The sequence below is a fragment of the Carettochelys insculpta genome, chromosome 2 (genome assembly GCF_033958435.1).
Source record: "Carettochelys insculpta isolate YL-2023 chromosome 2, ASM3395843v1, whole genome shotgun sequence".
NCBI lineage: Eukaryota > Metazoa > Chordata > Testudines > Carettochelyidae > Carettochelys > Carettochelys insculpta.
This window is the reverse complement of record NC_134138.1, coordinates 117,293,297-117,318,053: the sequence shown is the minus strand read 5'-3', so window position 1 is coordinate 117,318,053 and position 24,757 is coordinate 117,293,297. Positions and strand designations below refer to the sequence as shown.

The window sequence follows — 24,757 nt, the reverse complement described above, 5'->3', positions numbered from 1 at the left end:
GTATAAGCTTACGTTTCACTTTGTCTTACATGTTAAACTATAGAATAAAGCAGGCAAACTATGTATATACACAGTGGTACTATCCCTATATTCCTTATTTATACTGTAAATGTGCTCATGAGGACAGACAGGATGCTGCTCTGCGTACATGGGTGTGGCTCTGTTGTCCTTCAGCTTGCTATCTTTGAGATAACACACCCCATATGCAACTGAGTGCAATGTCATGTGTTTCTATGCTGCTAGAGAATTGTTTACACGGGTGTCTGCTATGTTAGGCTTAATAAGAAGAGAAAATAGTTTATATATGCCAGTTAGCTCACAAAGGAATAATAAATCTTGGAAGATTCTGAGGTGCCTTCCTTAGCCACCTGATTTATATGTGATTTTGTGGACACACTGGTTTAAGATTTTAAGTCCATTTTTGTAAACTTTGGTTAGATACGAAGCCACAGCTCTTGAACAAGTATGGTAAAATTAAACCCCTTTAGAAAATTCCTGGGTATGAAATTGAAAATGTTAATCATCAAACTATAGCTGTGACACAATAATCACTGTAGATCTGAGCACATGGAGAGGCAAAGAGATGGGAGTTTGATTTCAGTCATGTTAGTTACCTCATCCTTTGCTCTTCTGAAGCATTCCTAAACCTGTTTCAAACATTCAGTTGACAGAATGGATTTCTACTGAAGAAATATAATGACATTTGTCACAGTTGTCATATTTCTGCTTCACAGTCTAAAACTGTTTTCTCACCCCCCACCTCAAATAAAACTGTTGATTATTAAATTAAACTGATGTCACCTTTTCTCCCCTCCCCTTTGACTGTAAATGTTTTATTTGTCCCCCAGTAACACTGGTGTCTCTAGCAAAATAAGTTTAAAAGGACAAATCAGTACCTTTTATTACAGAAGCAGTCTAACAATATGGCATTTCCTGTTCTCCAGAAGCATGCCTGCCTGGTGGTGCTGTCATTTCAACTGATCCTCTGACTGACAGTATACTGTCTGAAAAATGATGTGCATTCTTATAGTAATGTGACATTTTGTGAGCAGTTTGACTGTTTTCATTACTTGGATTTATACTTTGATTTCTGTGTGGTGAAGAATAAATGAGCAAGGCAGAAGTGGGAAATAGAAAAGCTGTCAGGATAAAGTTGATAGGACAACCTTGAATTGTGCCATTGTGTGTAACAGGGCATAGTAACAACTACCCCCAATATTTTAAATACAAAATCTAATACAAAGGTCAGTGTGTTTCCAAGTACTGTTATTATGCAGGGGATAAAAATAGGTTAATCTGAGACACTCAAGAAAAACCGGAGCAAACATTTAAGAGTCTTGTAATTAAGATACCCATTACACTCCTCCAAGCTACTTCATAATTAGTGCTGTTTTATTTACAACAGCAGTGAGAGCTAGGATTTCTGCATTTGCTTTCCAACTGTGCAACCCAACAGCAGGTTTCCTTGGAAATCCAGTTTATAATGTGTGGAAGGGGAGCATTTGGAAGGAGATCATTGTGTTTCTAATTATGAGGTGTGCTATGGTTCATTTACAGCTGAACACTGGTACATTGTTTTTTATGGCCAATGTTTCATATTATTGTTAAAAAAAATTGACTTGTCCTTTCAGTTCAACAGTTTTCAGTTTTGTGTGTCTGAAAATAGAAGTGCTTGCATGCCTTTCACTCATTCCTGATTTTCTACGTTAGACTTCTGTGTTAAACATTCCATGGTTCAAATTCCAGGCATTCAAAAACTGGCATGCTTTGTCATGATGCCAAAGTCTACAGGAATGCAAAATTCAGTCATTCTGCCATTTTCATTAGTTATGAGGTTAATATGAAATGATAACTTCCAGACTTCTTACTGTAAAATATTATAATCCAATAAAGAAATTCCCCTAGAGCCTGAGACTGATATTTTTCAGAAGCATTCGGCATTAACAACTTAAATTGTTCCCATTAATATCAATGATAAAACTGTATTAACTTCAGTAGGAGCAGGTGGAATGGATCTGAGCACTTTTGAAAATCCCATCTCACCTTGATCCTATTGATTTACACACATGCTTAATTCTGTGCATTAAAGCACTTAGTAACATAAAGTTTGTTTGTTTGTTTGTTTTTAATGTAACTATCGGCCAAAATTCAGGCTCCAATAAGAGGATGTGACACCTTTGAAAGGCTCTTAGGAAAATTCTACAGCGACATACATGGCGATGCCAATTAAACTGAGAGTGTAAATTGGTGAGGAGGTGGTTAGTGGTAAATATAATGTAACTTGAAGGGAAGAAATTAGACACAGTAAAGGCATGAAGGTGTATGGCAGGAAAAGCAAGTAGAGCAATCAGGAGAAACATGAAGTATCTTGTTCCTAACCCATTCTGTCAATTGAATGCAAGTTGCATTGCTTAACAAATTACAACAGACTTTGCATCTCTATTTAGTTAGCAAATTTGACCAATGATTTTTAACCTGATGTTAATTTTGTAGACTTTACTGATTCATGGTGGCTTGTGAATCTCTTCCTGCAGTTATCAGTCCTGTATCCAAAGCTGTGAGGATGTTAATAGTATGCACTAATAAACATATTTTAGCAAGCTGCTGTGCTCTATTGTTTAAATATTTTAAAACAGAGAGAGCTGTCCTAATGACAATAAAGTAAGAAAGCAAAGTGTTCCATGATGGAAAAGGAGCAAATGTCCCTTGCGTATAACATTGGGGGAATGCAGTGTTTCACCTTCTTTTGCCATCTTGTTTAACATGGTAGGCTCTGAAACACGGACCTCATGATGCAAACTGGCAGAGGACACAAGGATATATGATAGTGATCATTCATTGCTGAGTAAGATCATCTTCTTTGGGAGTAGTGGATACTCGAGTGGCTGATAAGGCCTGTCCTTGAACCATAAGTTCCATTACAGTGCAAGTGTTGCTTTCCTGAACTTGGAAGGTGAGTGTGCGGGACTTCTTTTAGAGTGGGGAGACTGATGCACAACAGTCACCACACTTTCCTTGAGTGATAGAGGGCTTGAAACCAATGGCATGGACACCATGACATTTGGAGCTCCTCTGCTCCCTTCCACACATGCATCTTGGTTGTTCTGTCCCTCTCCCTCCCCCAGATAATATTAGTCCAGATCGTGAAGATTTCCATTGGACCACGAGAGTACAATGACATCTGTTGTGAGACAAAATCTGATTGTATCCAGCTTTGGATACAGGACTGATAACTGCAGAAGGAGATTCACAAACCAGTGTGAATCAGTACATAAGAACATAAGAATGGCCATACTGGGTCAGACCAAAGGTCCATCGAGCCCAGCATCCCATCTGCCGACGGTGGCCAATGCCAGGTGCCCCAGAGAAGGAGAACAGAAGACAATGATCAAGTGATTTATCTCCTGCCATCCATCTCCTGCCCTTGTTCTGAAGGCTAGGGCACCATACTTTATCCCTGGCTAACAGCCATTTATGGACCTAACCTGCAAAAATTTATCAAGATCTTTTTTAAACCCTAATAGAGTCCTGGCCTTCACAGCCTCCTCGGGCAAGGAGTTCCACAGGTTGACTGTGCGCTGTGTGAAGAAAAATTTCCTTTTATTAGTTTTGAACCTACTACCCATCAATTTCATTTGGTGTCCCCTAGTTCTTGTATTATGGGAAAAGGTAAATAATTTTTCTATATTCACTTTCTCCACACCATTCATGATTTTATATACCTCTATCATATCGCCCCTCAATCGCCTTTTTTCCAAACTGAAAAGTCCCAGTCTCTCTAGCCTCTCCCCAAAGTCTACAAAATTCACATCAGGTTAAAAATCATGGGTCAAATGTGCTAAATAAATGGAGATGCAAAGTCTGTTATAGTTTGTTAAGCAATGCAACTTGCATGTCATAACTTGGCAACGTCATCAGAGTATTTGGCTGAAAGTAGCTTTGAGAGAGGTATTTTACTGTTTCAAAAGATAGAGGGCAGACCTATAAAAAGTGTGGTAGTTCCGCAAAAGAGTACTAAGGTCTCCTTTGTAGTAGAAGTCACTGAAAAAAGATGTCTGGTAACATAGAGTGATCTGTTCTCTCACTGGATAATATGTATTAATGGGATATGGCCAGGGCTAGAATGTCCTTTGTATGGGTAGTTTTTCAGCCATTGAATTTTATACTGAGACGATGAAAGAAATTTATCCAGAAAATTATATTCCTTCTGTATAGATGAAATCTCCACATTTTCTGACAAATGAGGTGTAAAATTTATTGTCATATAGTACACTGCTCAGAGTGCTGTGGACCTAAATATTTTATCTCCCTGTCAATGCTAACTCACCGTTAACACATCTTGAAATACAGATTGTGGATGGATTTCTGGCGATACTGCCCTAATGTCAGCTGGATAGTTTAATATTTATGCTTTATTGCCATCATGCTTCACAGCATGAAAATTTGGATTCTGTCCAGCCTGCAGCCACATACCAGTTTGTGTTTTGATTCCTTCAGTTCTCACATTGTACGTAGAGTTGGGGTTTGATGTGTTTGGAATAGTATATTCCTAATGGGCAAAGACCTGCTTCGTCTTTGCCCATGCAAGCTTATGCTCCAAAATATCTACTTCTTCAGACCATAGCTATGGTTGAAGAAGTGGGTCTGTCCCACAAAAACTCACCTAATAAATTACTTTGTTAGTCTTTGAAGTGCTACTTGACTGCTTTTTTGTTTTGATAGTATATAGACTAGCATGGCTCCCTCTCTGTTACTATCCAAAATATCTGTTAGTATATAAGATATCACAGGACTTCTTGTTGTTTTTGAAGATACAGACTAACTCGGCTACTTCTCTGATACTTGTATTTCTAAGGAGTACAAGGTTGTTACTGCCAGAGGTGGCACTGTTTCTTGTGTGTCAGTACTGAACTAATACCTAACAAGAGTATGGTATTAGAGATTTTTGTGCTACTAGTGGTGCTGTTTTTCAGGTGAAAAATAAAATTGTGGTTCTGACAATTCATGATTATTAATGACTGCATTATGTTCTCTAAAAGAGTGAGTGATTTTAACTACATTATTCTGGCCAAATTTAAAACAAAGTCATTCATTTTGCCTACTTAAATTCAGTTTAAACTGGATATGGTACACTCCACTTCGGCTGTGTCTACACTACAAAAAGAACTTCAAAGTTGCTTACTTCAAAGTACAACTTTGGAGTAACAGACTTTGAAGTTGAGCATCTGCGCACACCCTACTTTGAAGTAGGCAGTACTCCATTCCCAGGATTAGAGTAAGGACTTCAAAGTTGGGCTCCCTTACTTTGAAGTAGCGCCTAACTTCCAAGTTAGTTCATAGTGTTGATGCACCCTTTTGGCTATGTCTGCACTACAAAAATAACTTTGAAGTTGCTTACTTGTTGCTTACTGCAAAGTACAACTTTGAAGTAAGCAACTTAGAAGTTGAGCATCTGCACACCCTACTTTGAAGTTAAACTTCGAAGTAAGGCACTATTCTGTTCCCAGGAAAGGAGTAAGGGCTTCAAAATTGGGCTCCCTGCTTCAAAGTTAACTTTGAAGTAAGAGAAAATTTGTGTAGCCCTCTCCCAGCTACTTCGAAGTAGTGCCTACCTTTGAAGTTAGTTCCTAGTGTAGATGTGCCCTTTGTGTCCTAAACTTCTTTGTAGTGTGGCTGTCTTAAGTTGAACATCTGACACATTTCATTCTACTAGCAGCTGTATTTCAGAGGAGGATAAAATCATCATTGTGCACAGATTGTATTTCAGTTTCTTGTAACATTCTTAAAGGTCCTTCAGAATGCAAGTTGCTCTAGCGCAGCGGTTCCCAAACTAATTTGGCCATGGAGCACTTTTGGGCTTGAAATATATTAACCGAACACGTATGTGCTGGCTGGGGTGGAGGATTTCATACCGAAAAATTGCCAGATGTAGTGCTCAAAAATTGATTTAAAAGAGTTAGGTTTTTTAGATGTCTTTTGTTTTACAAAGAACAAAAAATAAGAGAAAAGCATCTGAATGAACTAATGTCCTTCAGGTGGTTAGCAACCCTGTAGTTCAGTATAAAAATTGAAAAAATAAGTACAAACCCAAAACAAAACATCAATATTACAGCTGAAAGAAGGATGGTTAGTGTTGGGTGGTTTGTTCAAAAATAGAAAGGACAGTATTGTTAAAAATAGGACTGTCCTTCTTTAAAGCTTAAAAACATTTTTATGAAGAAGAAATGCGAAGCAAATTAGGTATGCAAAATATTTTTAAGTTTTGTGCCTTTACAAATTTATTTTTACAGAAAACTACTGGAAAATAAAAATAAGTAACATTTGGCAGTTTTTTTTTTTTTTAACGAGAAGAGTGTTTTCACAGTTTTTGGTCCCAAATCCAAGTAATATTAAAAATACAACTAGTGCTGAAACCATCCGAATGGACTCTGATTGTTTTGGGATGAGTTGTATAGTAACAACTATACTGTTGTGAATTCATTATAAATATGAATATACCTACAATCTAAATACTATTCAAATGCCTTAGTATTTTTGAGACGTATATTAATTACACATTTAATATTTTAGAAAGAAAAATATTGCTAGCATCAAAAATTTTTCTCACAACACCTATTCACATTCTTTGGAACACAGTTTGAGACGCACTGCCATAGAGAATGAATATGGTGTTCTTGGTGCTAGACTATTAACAAAGGGAACATCCATCTTTTGTGATACTAATCACCAGAGAAAGGTGCAATCAACACCAGCTAGCCAAATGCAGGTAGTGACTCAGGGCTGGTCCTTGCATACACTAGACCAGAGAGACCTGACCAGTCCACGTAGGTAACAACAAGAGCTATGGAAAAGTTCCCAGGGCTACAGAAATCCCAGGCCACCAGGGTTTATCCCTGAAAGCAGCCAATACCATGTACACTGGAGAGCAAAAGGGAGGAGTCAGAGATACCCGACTCACGCTCCCTTTGGAGCCAGATGATGTGCTTATGACCCTGGGAGCAGTGATTTCCATCATGGGGATCACTATATTGTAATATCATAAAACAGTCTTTCAGAAAGGAAATTCATCGCATGTAGTGCAAGTAGGTTATTTTACCTAAGGAGAGCAAACTGGAAAAGCTCTTGGATAATCCTTGAGTTCTCTTGCCACACCAATAAATTGTATACTTCTCATTTACTTAAAGGAGCAGATTTTCAAAACCGCCTTTATCAGCCCTTTAAAATCATATTATGACTGCAGACAAATGCCCAACACATTGACACAGCCTAAGAGGCCCCTTTGGATAATATTGTCTGCAGAGGAAAGTAAAAGGAAGAAACATGGTTGAAAGTACATTTGTAGATTTTTTTTTCTTTTTTCATTATCAGGCCAGTCACATAATTGTGAGGAGGAACTGATTAGAAACACTGATTTCAATCTTAAGGATATCTTACTACTACATGAATAGCCATTAGAGCTCCTGATTAAGCTGGGGTAAAAAAGTAGTATCATAAAACATCTTATTAGAGCAGTTGGATTATATTTTCTGTGTGCACTGAGAGGTTCCTTTTTCTTGGTTCCACAGGATCCCACTCTGTTCAGTGAAATAAATGCTATCCCCTTATCTTGAATTCCAAGCTGAGTTCAGCATCTGGAGAAGCTTAAGAGCTCAATGCATCAAATTACCCTGCTCAAACTGTTGTTTACTGCAGGCCATTTTGTCCTGTCATTTCCATGACAGAATGTCAAAGCTTTTCTTTCAGTTGCCTTCAGCTTGCAGCATCTGTGGGGATCCGATACGCTACCTCTGTATTACACAGGGGAGAAACGTCAAACAGTCGTGATTAAGGCAGCAAACCAGACAACTTGCAGGCATTGGTAACTTCTGCTAGTGCACTGCAGAGATGCCTTACGTTAGAAACAAGATTTTGTTCCGCTCTCTTTCATTCACCTCTTAAGGACCTTAAACCTTCTGATTTCCCATTAGAATAAGCTAAGTTTAAGGCATGTTTTCCCATTTTACTAAAATATTCCCAAACAAGTACAGTAGAATGTGAACAAAATTAAGATTATCCTAAAAATAGGAAAATATGCTTATTGGTAACAATGCAATGTCCATGTGTGTGTGCCCAGGGATTTTGTTCAGATAATATATAGTCTTCTCAAGTGGTAGGAATGCTGTATGGCAACTTTAGGTGAAAACATCAAATGTAAACCCTTCAGGAGCAAACATGTATCTGGGCTTTAATTTTATTGTTTTCTCCTGTTACTCCTTCTAATATTTTTTAAAGGACAAATCTATAAAACTGAAAAGGAAGTAACTTTTGGGAAAGTACATCATGGGAGACTGTATCCAAGGCTTTTGGAAGGATATGTGTGTTGATAATACATGTACCACGAAAGACTGCTTTGGGGTAAAAATAAATCTGAAGGCCTTCAAAGCCTCATTAAATGTGACCATAAATTTCCATAGATATTTGGATGGGTTCTGTCATACAACGCTGTTTAGTTTGCAGGTCAGTCTTGATTTAGTCCTGCATATAGTGTTCATTAAGCTTGTTAAATGGAATGTTTCTGAGAGGTAGAGTGGTATCACTGAGTACTTCCGTGTGTATGCCCTTTTCTGCAATGTGGCAACCCATTCTTTATGAAACAGTGAAGGTAATGTGGGCAATATTTGCATAATCCCATAGAATTCAGGGGAATATTGTAAAATTGATCTGACCATATTTCATGTTGTGTGGGTCTGATTTTCAAAAGTAATGGCCACACACATTCAGCACCTTTAAAAGTTTGGCATCCACATGGACATGGTAACACAGACAACTTCATTCTGAGGCTGATTAAGTTATTCATATATAAAACTAAGACTAAAGTCCCCTTTGTAGGTTTGCGAGACATTCTTAAGGTCTGGATTACTTTGATCCAGTGCCTTTTTGTGCCAGTACTTGCCAGGACTGAGTACCCCAGTTGTGTACCTAAAATCTGTTTTCTGGCTGTCAATATTGGTCCCTGTCTTCACGACAGAATGTCGAAGGGAGTGCTCCTCCCGCCAACATTCCTGAATCCTTGCAGCTCACAAGGAGTTCCGAGTTCAACATTAATACCAGAATGCACCGTTTCGTGCATGTGCAAAACGGTGGCCCGGAAGATCGAACCTAAGTGTTCGAGCTTCCGCGGCCAGCGTAGACTTAGTGTAAACAGTTTGTATGTGGAAGGGGTCCATGATGTTTAGGGAGGAAGAATCCTCCTGATCCATGCACCCACTAGATTCCTTGGCCAAACTGAAATGGTATCCTCAGCATTTACACCTGCTGCGTGCAGGGTGTGAGGAATAATTGTGTGATCTGTGTATTAAGCCTCTGCTCAGAATGGCCTCAGACCCACCTACACTCTTACACTGTGATGGATTGAGTACTGATGGATCCACGTAGGAGTGCAGACTTCTCTGAAACCTCATTCTGCTAAAACCTTGAGCAGTAAAACTAAACCTATTCCTCTGATGTTTGGGCTTTGCCCTCCCAATAGAGCCTCAAAAGGGAAAAGTGATGATATTCATTAATAGACACTGAATTCTGAATGAGTCTTTTTTTGTTGTTGTTTTTGTTGTTGTTTTGCTCACCACAAATGTTGTAGGAGCCAAGGCATTATCTGAAAGAGAAAAGCCTGACAAGCCTGCACCATTAATAAGTAGAAGTCACTATGAAATTGTAAGGAGTAAGATGCAACACTACTACCTTTACTTGGCAAAACTGGGTTGTTTTTAAGTAGAAACTGAAACACAGATTGGTGTTTTCACCAAAAATCATGACTTTTTCACAGGAATTGAAAGCCATTTATAAATCTGTAAAATTCACATTTTAAATTTAAATAACTTTTCTTCAGCAATCTGCAGTGGACATTTCTTTTTTATTCTGCACATGACACTTGGAACATGAAGAAAAGGCTAGTGAGATTCTAACATTTTATACAGTTGGATAGAATTTTATATTATGCCTTTATGTGCATGTGTGTATAGCTGAAGAAAAGACAATCTTGTTTTAAAAAATGTGTATAAAACCCCATTAAAAGCCCTAATCTTACATTGTTTTCTCTATGCACCTAAAGTAATTAAGCAAACATAATATAGCACACAAAAGACTATTAGACTTTTATTATGTCTTGATAATTTGATTTTCACATTATAAATCTCATATGGCTTTCATAGCTATTGTCACTCTGTGGTAAAAGCTACTTTTAGAAGAAAAAATGCTAAATGTAGGGCTAAAGAAAAGAGGCCTTTGAATGGAACGCAAAAACAGCTATAAAATGTTTTTTTTACTAATCGAGCACATGAATGCAAGTGACTGTCCTGTCTACCGTGAAGCTTTTAATAAGTCAGATAAGCGCTGCTTGCACAGATTAATTTATGATGATGTTTTCTTGAAGTAGTGTTAATTGTATATTTTTTCTTCAGACTCTAAATGGCTCTAATTTAATAGACTACCTCAGGTCCCTTCAGTCAAGCTTTTGGCTTGTTACACTGCAATCAAAACAGATATTTAGTGTTTGTTATTGAATTGTGACCAAAAGGTTCAAAGATAAATAGCTTTTAAGATTGCATTTGCTAGATGAAAGTTTGAAGGTAGAGGAAAGAAACCTTGTCAAATTATAACACATGGTGGATGCCATCATGTCAGTTTACTGTCAACTAAAAGATGATTTAGAAAGAAAAAGAGCAGTGCATTTATGTACATAGAGCCTGAATGTCCAGGATATCACATTACAGCGAAGAGCCACATGCCCTATATGTAAACCATTCGCAGTAATTAATTTCCAGCAATCTGACCTGGGACAAATCCAATACTCTTGCACACCCTGACAAACCAAATTGCTATCAGGATGACTGTACATCTTTGCCTGCTGGGGAATGCTCTTCCTTTTCCACCCTAATTGCAAACGCTTACTCTACCAGTGCAAACATCCAAAAATACATGGAACGGTGTACTGAAAGCCAAATTTCTGTTAGTTTCAGCTGTACATTTTTAAGGGGTGAGTTTAAGGGGAATATAGCCTTCCAAGATTTTAATGCTTTCCTAGGATGGTAGGAGCCTGTCCATTTCTGAGTCTCAGGGATTGCAGACATTTAATGCCACCCGCTGTTGTATTCTAGCGAGGTAAAAGGGACCAGACAAGTCCCCTCAAACGTATTAACATGGAAGAAAGAAAGATGTGGATATTCAAATCGTCAGGTTTTGGGGTTACAGGTAAGGCAGATTTTGGAAAGATTGAATATAAACTAGCATTGATCCCTCTGTGTCATCCACAGGCTGAAGGAATGTCAATTGTTGCTAATACTTGTATTATCATAGCACCTAGAAGCCTGATTATGAGCTGAGACTCTGTTGTACTAGGCACTGTACAGACCCAGAACAAAAAGATGATCCCTGCATCAAAGAACTTCTAAGTATAAGACATGACACAACAGGCAAATAAAAGGAAACAACATAGGATTGATCATCATGATATGCAGTGGTCTCAGCACACTAGCTGCCTAGTTGTCCTTTTTTATTGATGTAATGCTGCTTGAAGATGGATTTGAAGGAGAACAGTGAAGTGGTTTGGGAGAAGTTTCTGGGAAGTTTTTTCCAAATGTGAGAGAGAACATGGAAGAGCACATAAAAATGCTTATTTGAAAATTTACAGTGGGTGATGTTAGCTTGTATCATGGGCCAAATGGAGAATGGAGTCAAATTCTTAATATTAATGAGAGGTTATGAAAGATTATTTGTACATTAGAAATAGGGCATGAAGGGCCTGGAAAATTAAGTCAAGTATTTTATATGGAGGGATGCAAAGAGAGAGGTGACATGGTAGAAATATTAACCTAGAAAACAGTCTTTGCAGCATCATTCTGAATGGTTGTGAGCAGGGCAAGATTGCCTTTGCTAAGGGTGGAGAAAAGGATGCTGCAGTTGACCCCTTGTAATTAACCTTTAAAATTATATGTTGGCTGTAGGTCTGGTTACTCAAAAACAAAATGAGAGAGAGAGAGGTGGGAACCTTTGGCTGATGTCTTGTTCTATAACCTACCAATCCCTGTTTTCTAAATTGTTTTGTACACTCCAGGACTTGCTCACATTTGGCTGCTGTTAAAGGTAGAACATTTACTACAGCTTCAATTAGGCCCCGAGGCAGTTTTCAGTGTTGCAGTACAGAGGCTGGATTCATATCAAATTAGATAAACTAAGGATTGGTGTTACAGGATGCTCAAGAAAAAGAGTATTTATTTTTCATGGGTTTCCATGGGATACTGATTTGATTCTTTTGCCTCTACAGTAAGCCATTATTTTAGGAATTTCCTTTGCAATTTTAGGCATATCTCTGAAATTGCATGCCTCAGTTTCTTCACCATTAAAATGGATGTAATAGTTATTTCCTCACAGAGGTATTGTGAGTCTCTGTATTTGCTAGGTGCATTAGAATCTTCTGAATAGAAACTATAATATATGGAAAGGACAATACAGGTTGAACCTCTCTAGTCTAGCACCCTCGGGATCTGACAAGTGGCATGTGAAATAATTTGCCAGACATAGGAGGTCAGTATTGTCTAGCAGCATTGCCAACATTTCCATGGATATAGGGCTCTTAGAAGACATTAGGGGTAAATTAGAGCTAAATAACACAGAACACTGACAGCCAGGACTGGTGGCTGTAAACAAACTTTATGGGACTATGGGAAACTTGACCACAAGCCATGGTAAGTGGAAGTCTGGCTAACTAAAATCATGCTGGACTATGTAATTTATCAGAGGAGAGCACTCTGGACTACAGAAGTTCAACTTGTATTTATTTACAATCTGGGATTGTAATCAGTTTCTGAATATTAAAATGGGAAGTTGAAATACAGCCAGATGCGTCTAAAGTGACTGCACGAGGAACTCTTAAATTCAATCTATTGACTATTTCACAAAAGTAGGAAAAAAATTGTGCATTGTGGAACTGTTTAAGATTGTGACTGAAGTGAGACGTGACTTTCTACTGGGTGTACCTCTTACAACATTTTTCACTGTGTTTTTAAATGTGACCTGCACACTCTGCTCCTGATGCAGCCCAAAATGTTAGTCTTTTTTTTTCCATATCACTTTGCAGCCAATTATCTGTCCACCTACTGCTCTTCTTCAGCATTATTTCTTCACAGGTTTCCCAGGGAGCACCTTAGTTTCAGATTATTTTTCTTTATATATTATCCTGGCATTTTGAGCAAGTAAATTATAATATATAATGTATTACTTTGTATTCATATTTCTAACCTTTGTAGGTTACATTGATTAACTTAACTAGAATTTGCATTTCCCCTCTAATTCATCTGCAGATTTCTTTGACATGTTTACACCCTTTTCCAGATTTTTTGTGAAAATAGCGAATAAAACAGCTCTCACGAAAGGTGGCAGGTAGCGCCATGGTCTGAGCAGCACTAAGGGCTTGGCCAAAGCCCTGCCTCTTCCACCCTTGGCCTTGTCCTTTCTGGGGGCCCCCACCCAGCTTGCCCTGGGGCCCACAGAGGTCCCAGTGTTTCCAAGTACTTCCTTATGGACTATGTGTCAGTAACTGCTTTTGCAAAGCCTTCATTTCTTCCTAACTGTCCAGTCTTCTTTTCTTTATTTTATATGATTAACTATTTTGAACTACTTGACATGTATGCAGGTGGGGATGCTGGCACAGCATGAGTGCTGAAGATATTTTCCACCTTCATTTGTTTTTTGCTGCTCTCCCCATTATGCAAATGGATCCCAAATGGTGTTTTCTGTCCTGAGGCACGTGTAGTAACTACATGCCATACAAAACATAATCCAAAGGGTTGGCCAGGCTAAAAATCACAAATCAATTGTTGTCCTGAAAATGCAAAGTATTGAGAATAGAAAGGAAAGTCTAAAAACTGAGAAAGGAAAAACAGAAAGAAGTCTGGAGAAAATGCAACAGTAGTGAGGAAAATTATGCTGCTGTTCTTGATTCCTTCATTCTACCCAAATTCCAGGGATCCTCACCAGAGACAGTTGCTGCTTATGCTGGTCTGTTTTGCACTGTATGAATATTATTTTGTCTACCCAATTTACCTTGCAAAGTTTTCGCTTTGGCACCAAACTATAAATAAAAAGTGAGTGCCAGATTCGTGACATCTCATTGAGGACTGCTCATACTAAATTTCTGTGAAAATTGTATGAAAATCCAAGGACTGTGAGATTTTAATTGAGCCGGTAACTTATTTCTACCCAATTATTCTCAGAGCCAAATTAACATCTCAGATGATTCCACCTACAAATTTCATAACCCACCACAGTTTGTCACTTCACAGTGAGAGGTTCTGCTTTATCTTTTTAAATTACCAAAAACTATTAATTACTTAGAAAAATAACTTCCAGCAAAGTATGGATGACTTCTATTCCATGTGACTATTCTTGCAGTAATCAGCTCCAGGTCAATTAAATGCTTTGAGATTTACTAAGCAAGCAGGGACCCATCATTGAAGCATGTACTTAGATAGAATGGAAGTTATTGCTTAATTATTCTATTTAAGACTGGAAGGTAGAGGGGTCATTAAGGGTTTAAAGCTTTAGTTTAGATTTACAAGGCTTGCAAGTATGCTTTTGAAAGACAAGAGCTTTTCTCTTTGCATAAATTAATTTAAAATCATGGATTTTTGAGTGCTCTTCAAAAAGTAAATTAGTTCCTGATTAATTTTAGTTTTACATTTTCAGGATATAGTGAAATAAATGTAGACTGAAATCCTGAGTAAGTTAAGAGAACCATCATTTGAGAGTTATGTGAATATATCAGATGACTGCTGAATATGTGTTTCTTTCATTAGAATGCAGTTAAACATTTCAGTTCCAGTTCAGATAATGAATTGTAGATGCTGCCCATTCTGCTTTCTACAGAATGAGCTCAATGTGTGAAAACCATCATTTTAAGAGCTTTAAGTGGTCAGTGAAATTCCAGAAACATGTAGTGGTGGTTTTATGCAAGAAAAATCTATTACTCTAAAATGTCGCATTTTTATATGTGATTTACTGCCATTACATTAATGTGTGGAGCTCATATAGGATCCCAAAACAGTTGCGTTTACAGACATAAGAGTTCCTCAAATCAATGTGGTCTAGAATTCCATTTATTTGTAAAGTATAAAGCTCATTTACCTTTCAGTTAAATACACTGTTTTGAAATCATTGTAAGAAATCTAAATTAAAATCATCAGTGTCAGGTGACTTAGGTAGAAAATAACAAATAACAAGGTTTTCTCACCTTAATGCAAGTGTTTTCCATATTTGATTAATATTCTTGTATGTGGTATGCCTGCTGTGAAACATACATCATCTTGGAGGAAAAGAGCATTGTGTTTATTTGGGAAGCTCTCTCTTTTTTTTTTTTATTTGTCAGATCCCAGCAAATGTACCACTCAGTTACCTCCCTTTTTTTTTTAAAGCTATTAGGGAAGAAAATGAAAATCTGAATTTGTAGTTATTTAATTTTCTCCCCAAAAGGTTTAATGAAACTGATGATTTAGTCTTTTAACCATCTTAAAATAATCAATGAGGAATGGAAATCAGTTTTGAAGGATTTCAGCTAGTGAAAAGAAGCATGTGTAAAGAAACTGCCTTTACAGATGGGCAATTAAAGAGCAGTGGTTGTAATGTTGGCTGGGTGCCCAGCTGTGAAGGCAACACCCTGCCAGGAGTGGTGCAGAAGTAAGGATGGTAATATCATATCCATGTCTCCCTTCCCTCTGTGCTACTCCTTTCAGAGCTGGGTGGTCAAAGAGTGCCAGCTGTTGACTGTAGGCCCAGCTCTGCAGACAGCAAACTAGAGGTAAATGTGGCAATGTCATAGCATGCCATCCTTACTTCTACGCTGCTGCTGGCAATAGCTCTGCCTTCAGAGCTGTATTCCTGGCCAGCAGCTGCCACTTTCCAGCTGCCCAGATCAGAAGTTAGAGTGGCCATACTGCAATCCCCATACAATAACTTTGCAGCACCCATACACAATTACTTTTTGTGTCAATTACACCATCATGAAATTTCAGATTTGAATATCTGAAATCCTGATTTTTATCATTTTTGAATTCCTGTGACTGTGAAATTGACCAAAACGGGCTGTGAATTTGGCCAGGCCCCACTTCTGAGACAAGTAGAGTTCATATCCTTGGTGCGTAAGTGACAGCAGTACTTTTCCATTAGGCTTGCCACTTGCACACGGGCTGTGCTATCTGCCAAGCATTTTATGAACTTCCTCATTAGCTGATAACTTTTATCCATAACTTTTTCATTCACACATCTTTCAGACTTAAGTTGTTCCATCAGCCTTGTTTGCTTTTATCTCAGCAACCATTACGTGAAATCTCATCCCATGAAAGCAGAGTTCACAGGTCAAATACAAGAACAAAATTTGCAAAACCAATTAAATAGATCAGTCCTTCTGCTTGAAATTGAGTTTTTCTGCAAATCTCTGTGCACATGTAGTGCTAGCAAGAGTGAACAGAATTGTTCCTGTTTTCATTATGGTAACTCCACTGAGGTCAAATGGTTACTAGGATTTTATATAGGTTTTAGTGAAATCAGAATCTGACCCAGACATGTGATCTGATTTTGTTTACAGTATGTTTGCACTGTGAGGCTCCAATCCAATTAGGGCTCTGAGAGCTATAGAGCTGATAATTAGAATTACAGTTTTATTATCGTCTAATACAACATTTGTTAATTTTTTTATTTTTCTGTATAAGCTGTGTTCACCATAACCATATTTAAGAGCACTGGTTTTGTTGCGATTGACAAAATGTGCTGTTTTGGAGGAAGAATATGCTCTGAGTATATCAGTTTTCTGGGACATGTTCACTGTTTAAAAAGTGTGTGGAATAAGGCAAGTGTAGATCTGTATGCCTGTCTGTCTAGATTTTTATATTACACCAATCACTGTTGTGCTAAGAATCTTACATGTTCCCAAGCTGACTTGAGGGCAGGGGATGGGGGAGTACAACCATTAGGACAGTAAAAAACTGGGATGAGAAAGAGATTCCCCTAATCTTTGCCACTGTTTGGTTGCATGTCTGGGATTTTTTCAGCAATCCAGTGTAATCACTGTCTAGGTACTTGAAATGAAAGGAAAAAAAGAGGCAACGTGGTCTTATAGTTTGTAAATTGGTCGATGAGACAGAGGTTCTGTTCCTGGTTCCAGTGTTAACTTTATTATAGAATCTTAGGCATGCTGGATCCTTTCTCCTTCCTCCTGTACCCATGTGCCTCATTGTAAAATGAGGATAATACTATTATAAGTGGAATCTAGACAAATGTACGCTGGAAAGAAGATTCAGATTGATAGTGAGGGTGATTAATATTGAAACAATTTACTGTGGGATTTGGCATTCAAAATCTTTAAATACAAATTAGATGTTTTTGGCTTATGTCTACACTACAGCTTATGTCAGCAGACCTTGTATCACTCAGGGGAGGTGAATAAACTACTCCCTGGAGTGACACAAGTGCCGTGTTGCCAGGAAGCTCTCTCCCATCAGCAGAGTGCGTCTTCACCAGATACACTGCAGCAAAACCATATTTTAGACATCTGGTGGCTTGGCCTTGATGCAGAATTTCCTAAGTGAAATTTTATGGCATGTGCTTTTCAGGGTGTCAGGCAAGAGAATTAGAATGTTCCCTTCAGATCTTAAAAGCTATGGAAATCTAGGTGATTTCTACAGATATATGTTCTCATTTTTCAGGTACATTTGAGCCATTGTTTTATATTTTTTAGTTTATGTAATAGCTGAAAATACAGGTTAACATTAGCGAGTGACTAGAAAAGGTAGTAATTTGAAATTTTCAGATATGCAAAAATGATGCTTTAACCAACTTTGCAAAAGACTTTAAACTGATACGCTGAGTATTAGTATCAAAGTTTGTAAAGAAAATGTTAAAAGGATCCATTATACACATTGGTGTGAAGGTACAGATATGTGGTCATCTGTATTAGATTCTACAATGTCCAGTGGTTTAGATAAAGACCTATCCCTACATACTTGAGAGCTCAGTTTTTGTGGACTTCTTTTAAGTCTAAGGCTACGTCTAAACCAGGGTTTTGTTGACAAAACTCGCAGCACGTCTACACACAAAATGCATTTTGTCGTCAACAAAACTCAGCACTTCTGCTAACAGCATTCTGCCTCTCCGCAATGAAGAAGAACACCTTTGTCAACAGTTTCTGTTGACAAAAAAACCCATGTAGATGCTCCAGGGCCCCTCTGTTGACAGATAGGGCTTTTGGTTTTTCCAGCAGTCCTGTTTGCTGACCTTCCAGTTGGCTGTTCTGTCGAGAGAGCAGCCGAGCAATCTGGCCACTCTCTGTCAACAAAGCAGATTGTTCTTTTGATCCACTTTCATGTGTGGGTGTGATTTGTTGACAGAAGTTTTGTCAGAAGATCGCTTCCAACAATAGCTTCTGTGGACAGATCGCTGTAGTTAGATGTAGCCTAAAGGAAGAAGGGCAGATCTTCAGTGTCAGGAAGAAAGGAGCAATGGAGTTAAACAGATTGACTCAATTTAATTAAGATCTGCAAAACTCAGAGGGGCTATTATTTTTCCTTTATAAGCGTTAAAACACTGCATAAGTCAGATTAAATACTCCTTATTCATTAATGCCAAATGAATTATCCATTTCAGGACAAAAATATGGCTGTGATGTACTATAGAATTTACATTCTGAGGGTGTCAACAAGCTATGTTGTCATAAATAGTCTGTCACATGAAAGATTATCATATATAGAAGTATCAGAGAGGTAGCCATGTTAGTCTGTATCTTCAAAAACAGCAAGAAGTCCTGTGGCACCTTGTAGACTAATAAATATTTTGGAGCATAAGCTTTTGTGGGCAAAACACATGTACAGAAGGTGTTTTTGTGCTGTGAGCATCTCAGTGATGTTGCTGTGCAGCATTTCTGGACATTCATGTCGCATGTGATAGCCCCTTTACTTTGATGAGCACTTAAGGATATTTCCCCAAATAATATTGTTTGGCTTCCTCATGAGACCACAAAATCAGTTTGCAAAATTGATTTGCATAAACAGCTCTGTCAGAGATATTAGCTGAGACCTTTGTTATGCTGCCAAAGAAGCACATGGCATATTTTTGAGCAGGCAAGGCAGTAGGCTGCATTTATTAAAAATATGGAGTAAATATTAGCATATGCATTCTCTGTCTCCCACTCACACACAGAGTTCTGCAGCTGGTGTTATAATTATCCATCTTCATTGTTGCTCAAGTTAATGTAGTTGCCAGATATATTGAAAATGAGTGGGGAACTGGGCTCTGTCATTTGTGATCTGATACTTTGTTGTTGTTGCAGGGCAAACCCAGAGCCACTCCGTCTGTGCCAGTGTTTTATAATGGTCAGTTTTTATGTAAGTCTATAGATTTTGCTGTGTCATGTTAAGACCCATTAATTACAAAATGATTGTTTGTTTTTACAGAGGATTTTTTTTTTGGACTTTGGTTTAAGTTTAAGCCTGGGTACATTTGCACTTTGGGGTCATTAATTTTGCTATTTTTAGTCCCTAGAATTAGGGTAATGAGGTTTACCTTTTTTGCTGGTATCTTTTTTTTTTCTTTTTGTATAACAGGCCTGTTTGTGCTTTGGTCCCTTCTTTTTATCTCTTTGTCTACCTCACACACTTCTCTTAAAAACACAAAACAGCTCGATGACTTGAAAAACAAAATTTTTCATAGAACAGATCAGAGCAGAGCTAAATAATTTTAACCTTAGTAAGAACTAGAATGAATCAATATCTCTTTACTTATTTAAGCAAAATGAATAAAAACATGTTACAAATTAAAATAACTTAACACCTTCACACTAAATCGCTTGCTTCAGTCTGTGTTTGCTATTCAGTCTGGCTGTAGCCACACTAGGGAGTGACATCAAAATGGCTTATCCCTATCCATCATTTCAAAATAAGCTATTTCGAAATAAGAGCTATAGAAGTGGCTACACATGAAACGCGGCTCGACCTTGCCATCCACAACATGGAAAAGACTCCCAGTCATTTTGAAATGGAGTGGCTACACAGCCAAAGCTTCATTTCAAAATAATGGGGCAGGAAATGGCGAGAGCAGGGTTGAATGGTCGACAAGCCCTTCCTGGTTCACAGGCCAGCCAACCCCTCAAAGGGCCCCTCTCAAATACATCCCCCGTGCACATGCTGAGGGCCCTGACTGCTTGCAGCACGCGACCTCCAGCACAGCACTTGGCAGAGCCTTGGTCAGCCACCACACCACTGCCTGCCATGGGCCCACAGCACTTCACTGACGGGGACACCTTGGACATCATGGCCAGCCTGATGGCCATCCTGACAGCACGCCGTATGGGGCTGTGTGCTGCCCGACACGTGGCCAGCCTCCTGCAGGGTCCTCCCACAGTGCATCCAGAGCACCCCCTGTTCCAGCCCTGCCGTCACCTCTGGCAGTACCCCACCAGCGGGGAATGGTGGGACGACATCGTCCTTGGAGAGTGGGACAATGACCAGTGGCTCCGCAACTTCTGGATGACTCGAGCCACCTTCATGGAGCTGTGCCATTGGCTGGCAGCATCACTTCGCCACCAGGACACCTGCATGTGGGTCGCGCTGCCCCTGGAGTAATGAATAGCCATTGCCCTGTGGAAGCGGGTCACCCCGGACAGCATCCGCTCAGTTGGCCACCAAGATGGGGTGGGGAAGGCCACCATCAGGGTTGTCCTCCTTGAGGTAAGGCATCCGGGGCCACACACCCACGGCAGGGGTCTTGGGGGGGCGGTCCTAAGGAGTGGGGTCCCAGGGAGCAGGGTGCTGGGGAGTGGGGCCCCAGGAAAGAGATCCCCCATATGCTACCACACACTCATGGGCGCCTGTGCCCTCTACCCCTACAGGTTTTCACTGCCATTAACAGGATCCTTCTGCACCACCTGACCTGCCTTGGAGAGGTGGGCGCTGCCATGGCTGGCTTCCAACAGCTGGGATTCCCCAACCTCATCGGTGCATTGGACAGCACCCACATCGGCATCCAGGCCTCACCACACAGCCAGGAACGGTACCTCAACCAAAAGGGCTACCGTTCCGTTGTCCTCCAGGCCCTCGTGGATGCCCGAGGATGTTTCACAGACATCTGTGTGGGCTGGCTGGGCAGGGCCCGTGATGTCCATGTCCTGCGGAACTTGTGGTTTGGCCACAAGATGGCAGAGGGCACCTACATCCCCCCACGGGAGCTGCCAGTGGGGAACGTGACCATGACCCCATGCATCGTTGCTGATGCTGCCTACCCACTCCAGGCCTGGCTAATGCGCCCCTACATGTGACACACCAGTGAGAGCCAGGACCTCTTCAATGCCCACCTCAACGAGGCCAGGAACACCGTGGAGCAGGCATTCAGCTGTCTGAAGGCACATTTCAGGTGCCTCCTGATGCGCCTGGAGGTAGGCCTGCCCAGCGTGCCCCCAGTCATGGGCTCCTGCTGTGCACTCCAGAACCTCATGGAAAGCAGGCAGGAGCTCTTTTTGGCACACTGGGCAGCCGAGGCCATGCCCCACTATGAGCAGCCAGGTCCGGTCCCATGTTGCCAGGTGTACCGGGACGGGGTGCGTGTGCGGGAGGCCCTCTGGGAGACCTTTGCCCAGGGGCCCCCATGACCTGGCCCAGCTCACTCCGTGCAACCCCCACTCCATTCTCATCCCTGCCCCACCAGCACCCCCTTCACCATCCCCACCCGAGGCAGGACACATAGCACCGTTAATAAATTCAACTGCTATTTTCAGAACACAAAGAATGAATGACTATTTTGGGGGTGGGGTGAACTATATACATGGAGAGACAGGGGGCCTCAATCCTCCATCGGAGTGGCTGGTCGGGAGCCATGACGGCCCCTGGAGCCGTGACAGCCCTGGCTCCACAGACCACAGCGGGGCTGGTATGGGGCAGGTGGAACAAGGAGGTAGGGCTGGACTGGAATATCTAGGGGCTCAGACTCACAGGGAGGAGTGGGGGAGCCACAGATGGGCAGGGCTCACCCGGCGACAGCCAATGCGCCAGCTCCTGCCTCTCGGTCAGAGTCAAGTCGGCTGGGAGCAGAGCTGCAAGGGTGGGGAGTAGGGGTAGAGGGGGGAGCTGAGGAAGAGGGGAAGCGGTGGGGAAGGGGGGAGGCTGGGGTGGAGCTGGGGGTGGGGAAGAGGAGGGGACCAGGGAGGAAAGGGGGTCTGGGGCAGAGGGGGTTGCTGTGGGAAAAGCCATCCATGGGGCGGGCAGCTGGGCCAGGTGGTTGGCGATGGCCTGAGTCAGGGTGTTGAGATACCCATCCACCCGGTCCCAGGCCATCCGTTCCATGGAGAGCCATTGCTGCAGCAAGTGGTTCTGCTCCCGCTGTGCAGCCGTGTGGGCTACCACCCGATCATCTGCCCAGCTGTGGCAGTGGCTCCTCCCACCCCAGCACCTAGTCTGGGGTGGCGTTGTTCCCTTGCCCTCCTCTGCTGCTGCAGGGCTCCCAGACACGTCAAAGGGGCTGAGGTGGCTGGCAGATGCCGAGGCTGTGAAGACATAAGGCGAGAGGCTGGTGCCCCATCATTCATGAGCCCAGGTACCATGGGCCAGTGTCCTTGTCCCCACCGCCATCCCACCCTGCCTGTGGTGAGGGGCTCTGGAGTGGCCCGTCTTCTGTGGGGTCCATCAACGTGGGGCCATTAGAGTGGCTGCCCCAGCCCTCCCGGGCTTCTGACCCTCATGGCAGCCCATGGCCCCATGCGGCCCCTGCCCCTCCCATCCCTGTCAGCAATGACAGCCATCCCTGGGTCCCTGACCCGTGGTCGTGTGCCCAGACCTGTACCGGCTGTGTCGGGGACCGCCCCCCGCCACATGACTAGCGCACCCCACTCCCAGTCCTACCTGAGGGTTCCTCAGGTGGTTCAGGGGAGGCCCGGCTAGGGCCCTCAGAGGGCTCGGCAATGCACAGCAATCCCTCGCTCCCGCTGTCGCTCTCTCTGGTGCCAGCAGGTACTTTGGGGCCTGTCGGGGAGGGGGCATCGAGGGCCCTGGCTGGGGCTCCTCGCCCTTCTCCTCCAGCTCCGCCGTGTCCAGGGTCTCCTCAGGTGGTGCAGCCTCCCTGAGTCGCAGCAGCTGGTGGAGCTCCCTGAAGTAGGGGCGGGTGGCTGGTGCTGCCCCTGACTGCCTGGCTGAGTCCCTTGCTCGGGCATAGCCCTGCCACAGCTCCTTCACTTTGAGGTGGACCTGGTTGGGGGTCCAGAGGGGGTGGCCCCCTGCAGCGAGGTGGCTGGTGAGGTGGTTGAAGGCGTCTGCATTTCTGTTCCACCCCTTCCATCCTGAGCAGGACATCCTCGTCCCCCCAGACAGCCAGCAAGTCCTGGACTTCAGCGTCCAGCCAGAGGGCCCCCCTCCTCTTTGGGGGCTGCCCAGAGGCCTGGGAGCCCTGCTGCTCAGACCTCTTGGCTCCATGGGGATCCTGAGGGTCTTGGGTGTCGCTTTCTGGGGGTGCTAGGGAGCGTCGTCTGGCCACCTCGTGGTCCTATGGCTGCCAGAACACTCTCAGCTTCCTGCATGGGGTTTCTGTGTCCCTGCAGCTTTAAGGCTCCTGCAGCTGACAGCCACAGAGCTCCGGCTGCTGGTTGGAGGGGCCGGCTTTGGTGGAGGACTTTTCATTTCAAAATGGCAGCCAGGGAGCAGCTACACACATTTAATTTTGAAATTAACATTGAAAGGAGGAGTTATTCCCAACACGGGAGTGAAATAACAATTTCAAAATGAACACCTTTTAATTTCAAAATTAATTTTGAAACGAGCAATTGCTGTGTATCAGAGACGTAGCCGTGTTAGTCTGTAGCTTCAAGAACAGCAAGATGACTTGTGACACCGTATAGACTAACAGATATTTTGGAGCATAAGCTTTCGTAGGCAAAGACCTGCTTCATCAGATGCAATTGCTGTGTAGTCGCTCTCCTGCTAATTTCGAAATTGCACCTCATTTTGAAACAATTTTCCGAATGAGCTGCTAGTGTGGCCACAGCCTCTGTGTTTAAAAAAGCCAAAAACAATCAAATAAAGGAGAGATGCAAAAACTGCAGCAGTCAAAGTATTTGCCAGTTCGGAATCATTGTCCCCATGCTAAAGATTCAAGGCCACCAGGAAGTTCTGCTTAGCTTACCATCATTTTGCCTTATTTACAGCCAATATGTAGTACCATTCCAAGCATAGCAATGAGAACATATTCCTTCTAATGCCAAAATCAGCTGCTGTATCTAGAGTAAGAAGATTATACTTTTGCTGTAGCAAGACAAGAATCTAAACATATTAAATTAATCTCCCAATCCTCCCAGAATTGAAAAACCTGATGGTTAAAATTCTGTGCCTGCTGCAAAATACTTAAAACATGGCAGGATTGGAATCAGTTCTTAAAGATGGTCTGGAACTACATCATTATCTATCAAGTAAGCCACAAAGTTGAGGATCAGGTGACAGAATAGGAAGTGTCTTTCAACTGTGGTCACTCATCTCATTCTCCCAGCCCTCTCTTCAGATGTCACATTTCACAGTGAAATGGGTGTTTGTGGTTTTACTTTAAAGCCTTTTGTTCACTGGGCTTTTACCAACCGTGTACATTTATTTTTGATACTAACGTGTCAGACATTGGATAAACAGAAACTCTCCTACAGACATCCTCAAATATCCTGACTTTTTTGCTGTAGTTTTTTTTTAAACACTTGCACCATTTATAAATGGAG

At 41.6% G+C, this 24,757-nt stretch overlaps 1 protein-coding gene across 4 annotated transcripts in view; it reads left to right on the top strand.

Moving 5' to 3' along the window:
* Window positions 1-24,757, top strand: part of CDKAL1 (CDKAL1 threonylcarbamoyladenosine tRNA methylthiotransferase) — a 665,249-nt gene that overhangs the window by 576,596 nt on the left and 63,896 nt on the right. The window lies entirely within an intron of this gene.